This window comes from Alligator sinensis, unplaced genomic scaffold (assembly GCF_000455745.1).
Source record: "Alligator sinensis unplaced genomic scaffold, ASM45574v1 scaffold270_1, whole genome shotgun sequence".
NCBI lineage: Eukaryota > Metazoa > Chordata > Crocodylia > Alligatoridae > Alligator > Alligator sinensis.
Window position 1 is genome coordinate 732,612 of NW_005842364.1, and position 8,841 is coordinate 741,452.

Genomic DNA, 8,841 nt, shown 5'->3' on the forward strand with positions numbered 1-8,841 from the left:
CTGGGCTGCCCCACCCAGGCCCACCCCCCCAGGCCCCCCAATGGCTTCCCCACCCAGCTTCACCCCCCAACTTGAACCCCTAGGCCCACAAGACTACCCCCACAACCTCAGGCACAGTCACTTAAAAAGAAAAAACACCAGAAAAAGAACAGAAAAAAAAAATGGGAAATAAAAGCTTCTGCTTTTTTTCTAGCCGACTGCGTATTTCAGCACCAGGGCTAGGAGCAACCATAGAGATGCTGTGGCAGCCAGAGCATCTGTTTGGAGGACCCAGCCTCCGGTTGCCTCAGAGCACAGTCGGGGACCATGCCCTGCCCTGCTTTTTTATACTTCACTTTTTTTAGACCCCTGGATATCCAGGGGTCTAATATTCTCCCTGCACTGCAAGTTTGGGAGGCTGAGGACCCAGGGAAGAGATGTGATCCACTCCCCATATGTTCCTGTAACAGTCATCAGTTCTGCAGGCTGCAGCCAGCCCCATGCCCTAGGAATCAGAACCCATCACAGGGATGGGTGGGGAGTGGATTGCTTCTCTGGTCCTGTGTTGTCACTGCCTCACAATCATGGCCCTAGCCCTGACTTCAGGCCCACCCACCCATCTCATTCCTGGGCACTGCTCTTTGCCCACCCACAGCCCCATCCCATCTGAGCATTCCCTGCCCACAGGGGTCTGGGTCAGTCTCCATAGAGACCCTGTCTGCCACTCCATCAGGTTAGCCCCCAGTGGTAGCTGTGGGGTGGATGGGCTGGGCCCAGAAGCAGCAGCAGAGACACTGACAGTGGCAGCCAGAAATTTGAAGGCACACCAAGCTGTCACCATGGGGGCAACCAGGAAGTCAAATCCAGCCGCCACACTGCCTGTCCCCCCTTCCTCCCTGCCACCATGCCATCCAACTCTGTGGACTACAGCTACCAGCATGCCCAAAAGCCATGAACAATGACAGGTGGCACCTCTGTACCTAGGGACAGCAGGACTGACTGAAGGTACCACAGCCTAGGCTGCCCCTCACACCTGAGCTGAGCAGGGCCAAGGGACCCACCATGGACCAGATAGAATACTTGGCAGGCTGTATCTAGCCTGCAGGCCATATATTGCCCACCTCTGATCAAGACATTCATAACAGGAGTGCAAAAATACACTCTAGCTGCAAAAGCCATCCACCAGCATTTGACAAGTAAATTGAAGCAAGCATGGGTACAGGTGGTGTACCCTAATACTGCCTTAAGAGAGCAAGGAAGCAGAAAAACAGGAATCCTGTACTGATAAGCATAGGAGGTCTTGCCTGGACCAGGCTAATGTGATCAGGTTGACTTGTGTTCAGTTCTACTGTATCTTTGTGGTGATTCACAGAGTTAATGGAATTGAGAAGGAAAGTACACAGTAAACCAGTAATTCCCAAAGGGTGTGCTGCAGGACACTAGTGTGCCACAAGGGTGGTAGAATTGTGTGACAATGATACTTTACTTTTTTCTTCTAAATATATTTTAAGCTGGTAGGCACCATGTATGTGCAGAGCAGGACGCAGAGCAGGGTGCAGCAGAGCATGGCACAGCTGTGTTCCTGGGGCACAGACAAGCTGTGGCAATGGCAGTTTGCAGACATTCAGTCCTGGCAAAGATCCCCAGAAGCTGGAAGCTGTGCACACACTGCAGCTGGAGGTGTGGGGGAAGGAAGAAATGGTGGCAGCACTGAGATTGATCATCTGCAAACTACCGCCACCATGCCCTGCCTCCTTGAAACCGAGTGACATGGCACCACCATGCTCTCCTGTGCCCTTCTCTGCACATATGCCATTCAGATATGAGTAGGTCCTCCCCTGCCTTCTTACCAGGACCAGTCTATTGCAGGCATCTGGGAGCCCTCTTGCTCAGCCACCACCTGTGCTGAGATGAGCTCCAAGGAGCCCTCAACAAGTGTCCCTGTGGCCCTCCTTGCCCTAGCCAGACCTGTGCCCTACAACTTCCCAGGACAGCATAGTTTGTTTATACTTCCTCCCACTTTGTCCTGGGTCACATAGTGGAGGACAGCCCTGTTGGAAAAGCTGCTTCTCAGTATCACCTGACCCTGCCTTCCCTGAAGAGGGCTTTCCCCATACCCACACTGCCACCACTTCTCCAAGCCCCCAGTGGCCAGATGACCAGCATAGGGGCAGGTTTGGTTGCACCACCAAAGATATTTATGTTCAGACATAGTATGGGGCAATTTGTGTCACAGCCAGCAGGCTTATACTTTTGTTTATAGTGTAGACTAGTGGTTTGAGCCAGGACTAGCAGGTGAGTAAGGAGGTCCCATTTGGATGCCTGTGAGCATGAGAGCATTTGGAGACTTTGAGATCCCTGGAGGGGTGAATACTGGACCTGAAAAGGGATATCTGGGGCCCAAGAAAGGTGAAACCTAGGGCCATGAAAGGGCTGTATAGACTGAGACTGAGACCCTGCTAAGACTCTTAACAACACAGAGAGCTGAAAGGTCCAGACCTTGGACTGGGGCCAGGGGCCCATCTCAACAATCAGCAGGTAACACCTGTGAGGCATGAATGTGGCTGTAGGGGAGGTCAGAGGCCACAAAACTGGCCACCAAGATGCATGGTATCCTGGTGCACTTTTATGAGATATTTCCTGAGATGATTATATGCCATGGACCTGCAGATTATCAGTATGTACTCCCCAATCATTTTACAAGGTGGCTGCCACCAGTGAGGTGGACAAGGCTGATATTTTTTTGGTCCCATCCAAGGGCAATGATACTTGGACCCTATCAAGATCCATTATTTTCATCCCAAACTGTCCTTCCCAGGAGGTAGTTAAGTTATAGCCTAGTCTGCAATCCTTTGCATGGTAGTCTTGTATGTAGTGACCTGAAGATTCAAGATGCCCTATGCCTGAGGAGGAAGAAGTCCAACTGTACTCAAGTTCTTGGGTGCTCTTCTAGCACAAGGATCAGTCTCCTGATGGCTTGCATAGGAGAGTCGCTTGTATGGGAAATGCACCTTGGTCCCTGTGCAGTCCAGGAAACAAAATACAGTTTGGATTGAGTTTTGATAATGTACCATGAAACTCAATGAATGGAAGATGCCTTTCATGTTTAGAAGCTGGTGAATACATCTTTTATCTGTGGGGGTTTTTTAATCAAGTAGTTGTTCAAGTAAGGAACCTTGGGGTTGCAATCTTTCATTATATGCACAGCCACTACCATAAGGACACCTGGTGGAGATGCATGGAACAGTAAATAGACCAAAAGGGAGGCCCCAATACCAGTTAGTCATGCATCCTAATAAAATGTAGGTCTGACCTGTTAAGTGTGGGTGACAAAAAGTAAGCATCCTGCTGGTTGAGAGATGTTAGCCAGACTGGCTGTCACAGTGATAGAATAATGGTTGCTCCTATGGCCATTTTAAACTTGTGGAAGACACCACTAAGGCTTCTTGGCTAAATACAGGCACTAAAAAAAAGTATGGAATCAATCTAAGTTAGGCAGTTTTCTATAAGGGGCATAGTACATCAGTACTGAACAGAATACATGTTTGTCTTTTGGTAGGGGGTGAAACTTATAGTGGGCTCCACCATTTTTAAGTTAGTCTGTGTGTGCTGTTCTGTTACAAGTATAAACCAGTTTCCAATCACTTATACTAGTAAAAGTGCAATATCTGTACCTGGCCATTAAGTCTATTACCAGTTGCCTTTGATGTCCTTTTTTCCCCGCTTTTGAATCAGAATCAAATTGTTCTGCTGTGGTAAAAAAGTCTCTGGTCAAAAGTCTCAGAGGCTGGGCCCACCCCAGTGTGGAATGTGTGTACGGATAACTACCAGAATGAAGGGGCCAGGTCAGTGAAAGAAACACTTCCTGGAGAATTTTCTTAAATATACATGCATATTGGATGTATATACAGCAAAATAGGAAATTATGCAGCTGCTCAGTTATGACCTAAACTATCTGAACTTGGGGAACATAGTAAGCAATTAGTGAACTAAACAAAGGACAATTAACAGAATGAGACTATTTTCCAGCTAGCTCCCTTTCACTCTTAAAATGTCCTAGATATCAGTGAAAACTAACACGGCCATATGTTTCTATGTATTGGCATCTGTTATATTCTTTTTTACTTTGCTTGATCTTGTTCATCTCACACTGTGTCACTGAACATTAAATATCCAGCCTGCATTCCTATACAATAAGCAAAAATTGAATTTTATAGTGACCATGGACTATACTGAACAGGCCATACATATATTAGATCACAACAGATTATAGTTAGCTATTTTAGTTAAAGGCCAGAATAGAGAGATGTTATTGGTAAGAACAAAAATATATATTACAATGAAACAGATATGAAAGGAAATGGAAAGAGAATGTTTAAGTTTTGACTTAAAGGAACCCTTACTCATTTCTCACTTTTTAGATTTGTAAACCCTCTCCTTCCTTGACTTGAAATTCATCTCAATGGCTTGTTACTACTTAAACTTGTTCAATTTTTTTGCCTTAAAAATCACAGAGAATGTCTAATTAATTTAATTGGATTCTTCAAATTATCAAACAACCTTCTCCACATCCAGGAAGGAAATATTACAAATGATAAATATGCAGCGCTTCATGGACTATCCCAATCCCTTTAAAAAATAGTTTCCTAATTTCCTCCCTTCACTTTGAATAGTCAGTGCTATCCTTAGACTCAGGGGGGAGGCAGATTCTGGGGATAAAAATATCTTCTAAAGACTCAGGTACGTAACACGAAGACTTTCAGTTTAGTTTTCCTTTTAGTGTGAAATACTGGAGAGGTAAGAAACAAAATAAAGAATTTAGTTAGAAGATTGTATCACTTACCTAGTGGTAAGTGCTGATTCTGGCTGTTTCCATGTGATTTAGTAGGTATGCTGGACTTCTTGTTGAAGGGGAAAAATGGAATCACTGTGTGAAATAATTCTAGAAACATCACGTTTTTGTGCTTTCCTCTTAACTTACTTTCTATTCCAGCTGTACATTATATTTTCACAGCATTCTGGTTGATTTGACGCTTTTGATACTATAGCATGTTGCAATGAAAAAAAAAAAAAAAGATACATTTCTTGGTGAGGAGATGACAAAATTGCTGCAGCTTTATAGACCAGTTGTTAAAACATAGTTGATGAAACAGTCTGCTTGTTGTTCTGTGGCTGAGCTACTTCATCAAACATTCTGTTTACTTCCCCTCATTATTGGAATTATGCCTTTCAGCTACAGAGACCAAAACATTAATATACAATTTAGGCAACAAGAATATTAAAAGTGTGTGTGAATGAAATACTAGGGGAAAGAGAAAATGTGAAATTAGCCTTTTAACACCACACTTTCTCATTCATCTGGATTGTCTAACAGCTCTTTTGCATCATTCTCAACATAGAGAATTAGACATGTTTCTCTTGACTATTAATAGCTGCTATACATAGTTTTCCATGAATCAAGTTAAAAATTTGGTCATTAGCATATCATGTCTTTGAATGCCAATGGACAAAAACTTTGTCTGAAACAAGATCTATTACATTTTAGATTTGAATTGCATCCTAGTTTAACCCCTACCATTATGCATACTGACTTATTCCCCTTTGAGCCTGCAAAGCCAACTAGATGGAAAATGTGTAGTGATTGAAGTAATAATTTAGAGATGCTCCTTAAGACGAGACTGAGGAAGTTAGCAATTGGGTGATGATCCCTCAATTAGGGAGCAGCTAGTTAGAAACAAAAGATCTGTAGAGGTTGCCTAGGGCTCTACCATTAAAGTTTGATGTTTAGGCCTTTTCATTTATCGATGCCTGTATTTTGAACCCAATTATACCTATGTGACACAACTAGCCCTGAGAGCAGTCCTGATGCCCCCTAGTGACTGTCTTAATCCTGCCATACTTGCCCACTATAGCCTCTCAGGATATCACCCTGCTGTCTCTCCTGCCATACCTTGTTGGTAAAATTCAATTGTGGGGACTGCCCTCAGGCAGTGCTTCGTGCTTCTCCTTGGGCTCAGCTTTCTGTTCTGAGAAGGACTCCTTCTCTCTCTCCGTCTTGGCATAAAATGTCTCCTTTGATTCAGGGCTCTGACCTACCACTCTGGATACTGGCTCCTGGACCCATCAACCCCAATCATGACCCTATGGTGCTAATTGCCTTAAAGTTTATAATTGTGACCTCCAGTCACCCCCCATAACTACACTCATGCCTTGGAGATAGTACTTTGGTTGTATTCACTGTTGGGCCCTCTGGAGCTGCCTTCACTTTCTGTCGCCCAATCCTCCAGTCCTCTGGGCCTGTCAAGGCTGTTTCAACTTGCTGGGTCCCTGACTCTGTTGAGATTGCTGTCTCTCTAGTCACTCAGTCCTCCGGGCCTCCAGCCATGGCAGGACAGCTCCAGCCCCACAAGCCTCTGACTCTGGCAAAGTGGCTCTCTGATCACCAAGTCCTGGCCTTGTCTGGACTACTCCAGCTCCCTGGGTCTTGGCCTGGCCAATATATAGGCACTGAGTGCCCATCAAGCACCAACTTGTGCCCTACAAACTACATCATAGCCACAACTTAAACCTGCAGTACTTTACCAGCTATTTCTCAAACCAAGATCTCCTCTTAGGCTTCACTGGGTCTCTGCAAACCCTATCCTCTAGCTGCTGGCTCCTTGCAGCTTCCCCAGGTACCTGTGTTGCTGGGTTTCCCTGCTCCAGCAGTCTGAGCTAGCAAGAGTTCAGCCTTCAGTGGATGTCAGGGACCAATCTTTGGACTGCAGCATTCTGCTTTCAAGTGCTGCCACTTAAGCCGCTGAGCTGGAGTCACTGCCCTTTTACCTGCTGGAAGCCCTTTCTGCCTGTGGCCAGGTAGCTAGCTCCCAAGCAGTCCCTTGCTGCACTTCAGTTCCCCTGGCTGCTTACTTCTCTGCAGCTTGCCCTTGCTCAGCTGTTTACCTGACTGTAGCCCTTTGGTGGTGACTTCCTATGATCCAAGTAGCCAGGGTTAAGGGGTCATGCTACACCCTATATGGAGTTAGCAATGACAGATGAGAAAGAACTTGAAAGAATTTGAAAACTGAGGAACTTGAAAAATGAGAACAAGTGGAGTGAGGCAGCCACATGGAAGACTCTCTCAATAGGGCTGGATCTTCCATTTTATAAAGACAGACTGCTGTATTACAGCAGAGCAGCAGAAACTATGATGGTCTAGCATGGAAAGCTGAATAGACCAAAAGGGGTCATTCATGTAGTAGATATGAAAGAACGTGGCCAAAAAAAGCCACCCCACAGTGTGCCATTTCCACTGGTAAGAAGCCACTTCACAGGGTGGAATTTTCCATTGGCAATGATATTGCTAAGGAAGACAGAGCCAACAGGCAGGTATACAGCAAGTGTGGAATGCAACATGGCCCCAAATGTTGTGCTGCATTTACAAAGCTTGTTTTAACTCCACCAAGAGAAACCATTTTATTATGTGCTGCAGATCATAAACACAAAGACCTAAAGAGCATCCATTTAAGGATGAAGTAGAGAAGATTTTTATAGATGATAGAGATACAGATGATGGTAGAATCAAGTAAAATCCATATGAAGGACTGGATTTTGGCTGTGGAAATGCAAAGAACAATGGTTTCATTTAAACTGGACATGCGCTCAGGTTAATGTTTTACCAGAGAATGAACGTAGAAAATTAAAATTTGAAAAAGTAAGTCCAACAACCATCAAAAAACCTTGGTTATTACAGGAACAAGTATATCAGTGAGAGGGGGATGCATTGCCAGAGCCCCATATGAAAACAGAGCATATAAACTACCTAAGGAGGTAACACCATGTGACAGGAGGGATGTCAGGGTCGCCATGCTCTCCCCTGCCACCTCCTTTACTGTGCCAAGCTGTCATCTTGCACCCTCCTATTCTCGCCCACCACGACTTTGATTGTATATATTTTTATAGGGAGGCTGCCTTCCTTCCTCTTGGCTATGGTTGTCCAGTTACCTCTAGTTCTTCTACGGTAGTGTGTTTTCCATACTCCAAAGCCTTATGAGCTATGCGTGGCTCCTACCACCCCAATACCATGCCCCAAGCCTTGCAGATGTAATGGACATTGTTCTGTCCCTCTCTCCATCTTCACACTCTTTGGCACTCAGGCTCTCTGAAGTCCCGTCTTACTCTCTTTCCGTACCCTTCTCTCAGGGCCTTCTCAGTTACATCGCCCTTCTCTGGGCTCACCATGCCTGCACTGGGGCTCATCAGTAATGCCCCCTTCTCTGGGGCTCACCACACCTGCCCTGGGGCTTCTCAGTAACACTGCCCTTCTCAGGGCTCACCACACCCACACTGGGGTCACCCTGCAATGCTGCCCTTCTCTGGGCTGGGGTCTATGCACCCCAAGTGCTGCACCCTTACTGGCACTGGGTGTCCCCACTCTACTGCGAGTCCCCTATGAGACCTCCTCCATCCCCTAATAGCCTCTCCCAAACCACCGGTCTAACAAACAGTAATATAAACACAAGCCCCTTGGCTACAATGCAAACATAAGCCACCTGGCTATAACTACGCTCAAGCCTACCGGGGTTCCAATGCTGCTCTGGCATTCAGGCTTCACTTTGCTTCTCTTTCTGGCAGGGAGCTCCTTCTACTTTGGCTGCTGGTAGGGAACTGCCTCTGGCCTCCTTCCTGTGCTTTATATAGGAGCCAGGCCCTGCCCCTTCCTTCAGCTGGCTTGGCAGATGTAGGTCAGTATCCCACTAGTTGCCTCAGCAACCAGCACCTGAGGAGTCCTCCCTGCTCTCTCAGTAGCAGGCACCTTAGTGCCCTGCTACACACCAATTTTTGGTCTTGTGAAAAATTGAATCTAGTTAAGCTGGCAGTACA

The 8,841-nt window shown here is 45.9% G+C and overlaps 1 long non-coding RNA gene across 1 annotated transcript; it reads right to left on the reverse strand.

Moving 5' to 3' along the window:
* Nucleotides 1-3,305: 3,305 nt before the first annotated feature.
* On the reverse strand, nt 3,306-8,568 carry LOC102384362. Its single transcript, XR_324505.1, has 3 exons — nt 8,537-8,568; nt 4,823-5,021; nt 3,306-3,442 (listed from the first exon to the last, which is right to left on the reverse strand). It is a non-coding gene; the product is annotated as an uncharacterized LOC102384362 (long non-coding RNA).
* Nucleotides 8,569-8,841: the final 273 nt, after the last annotated feature.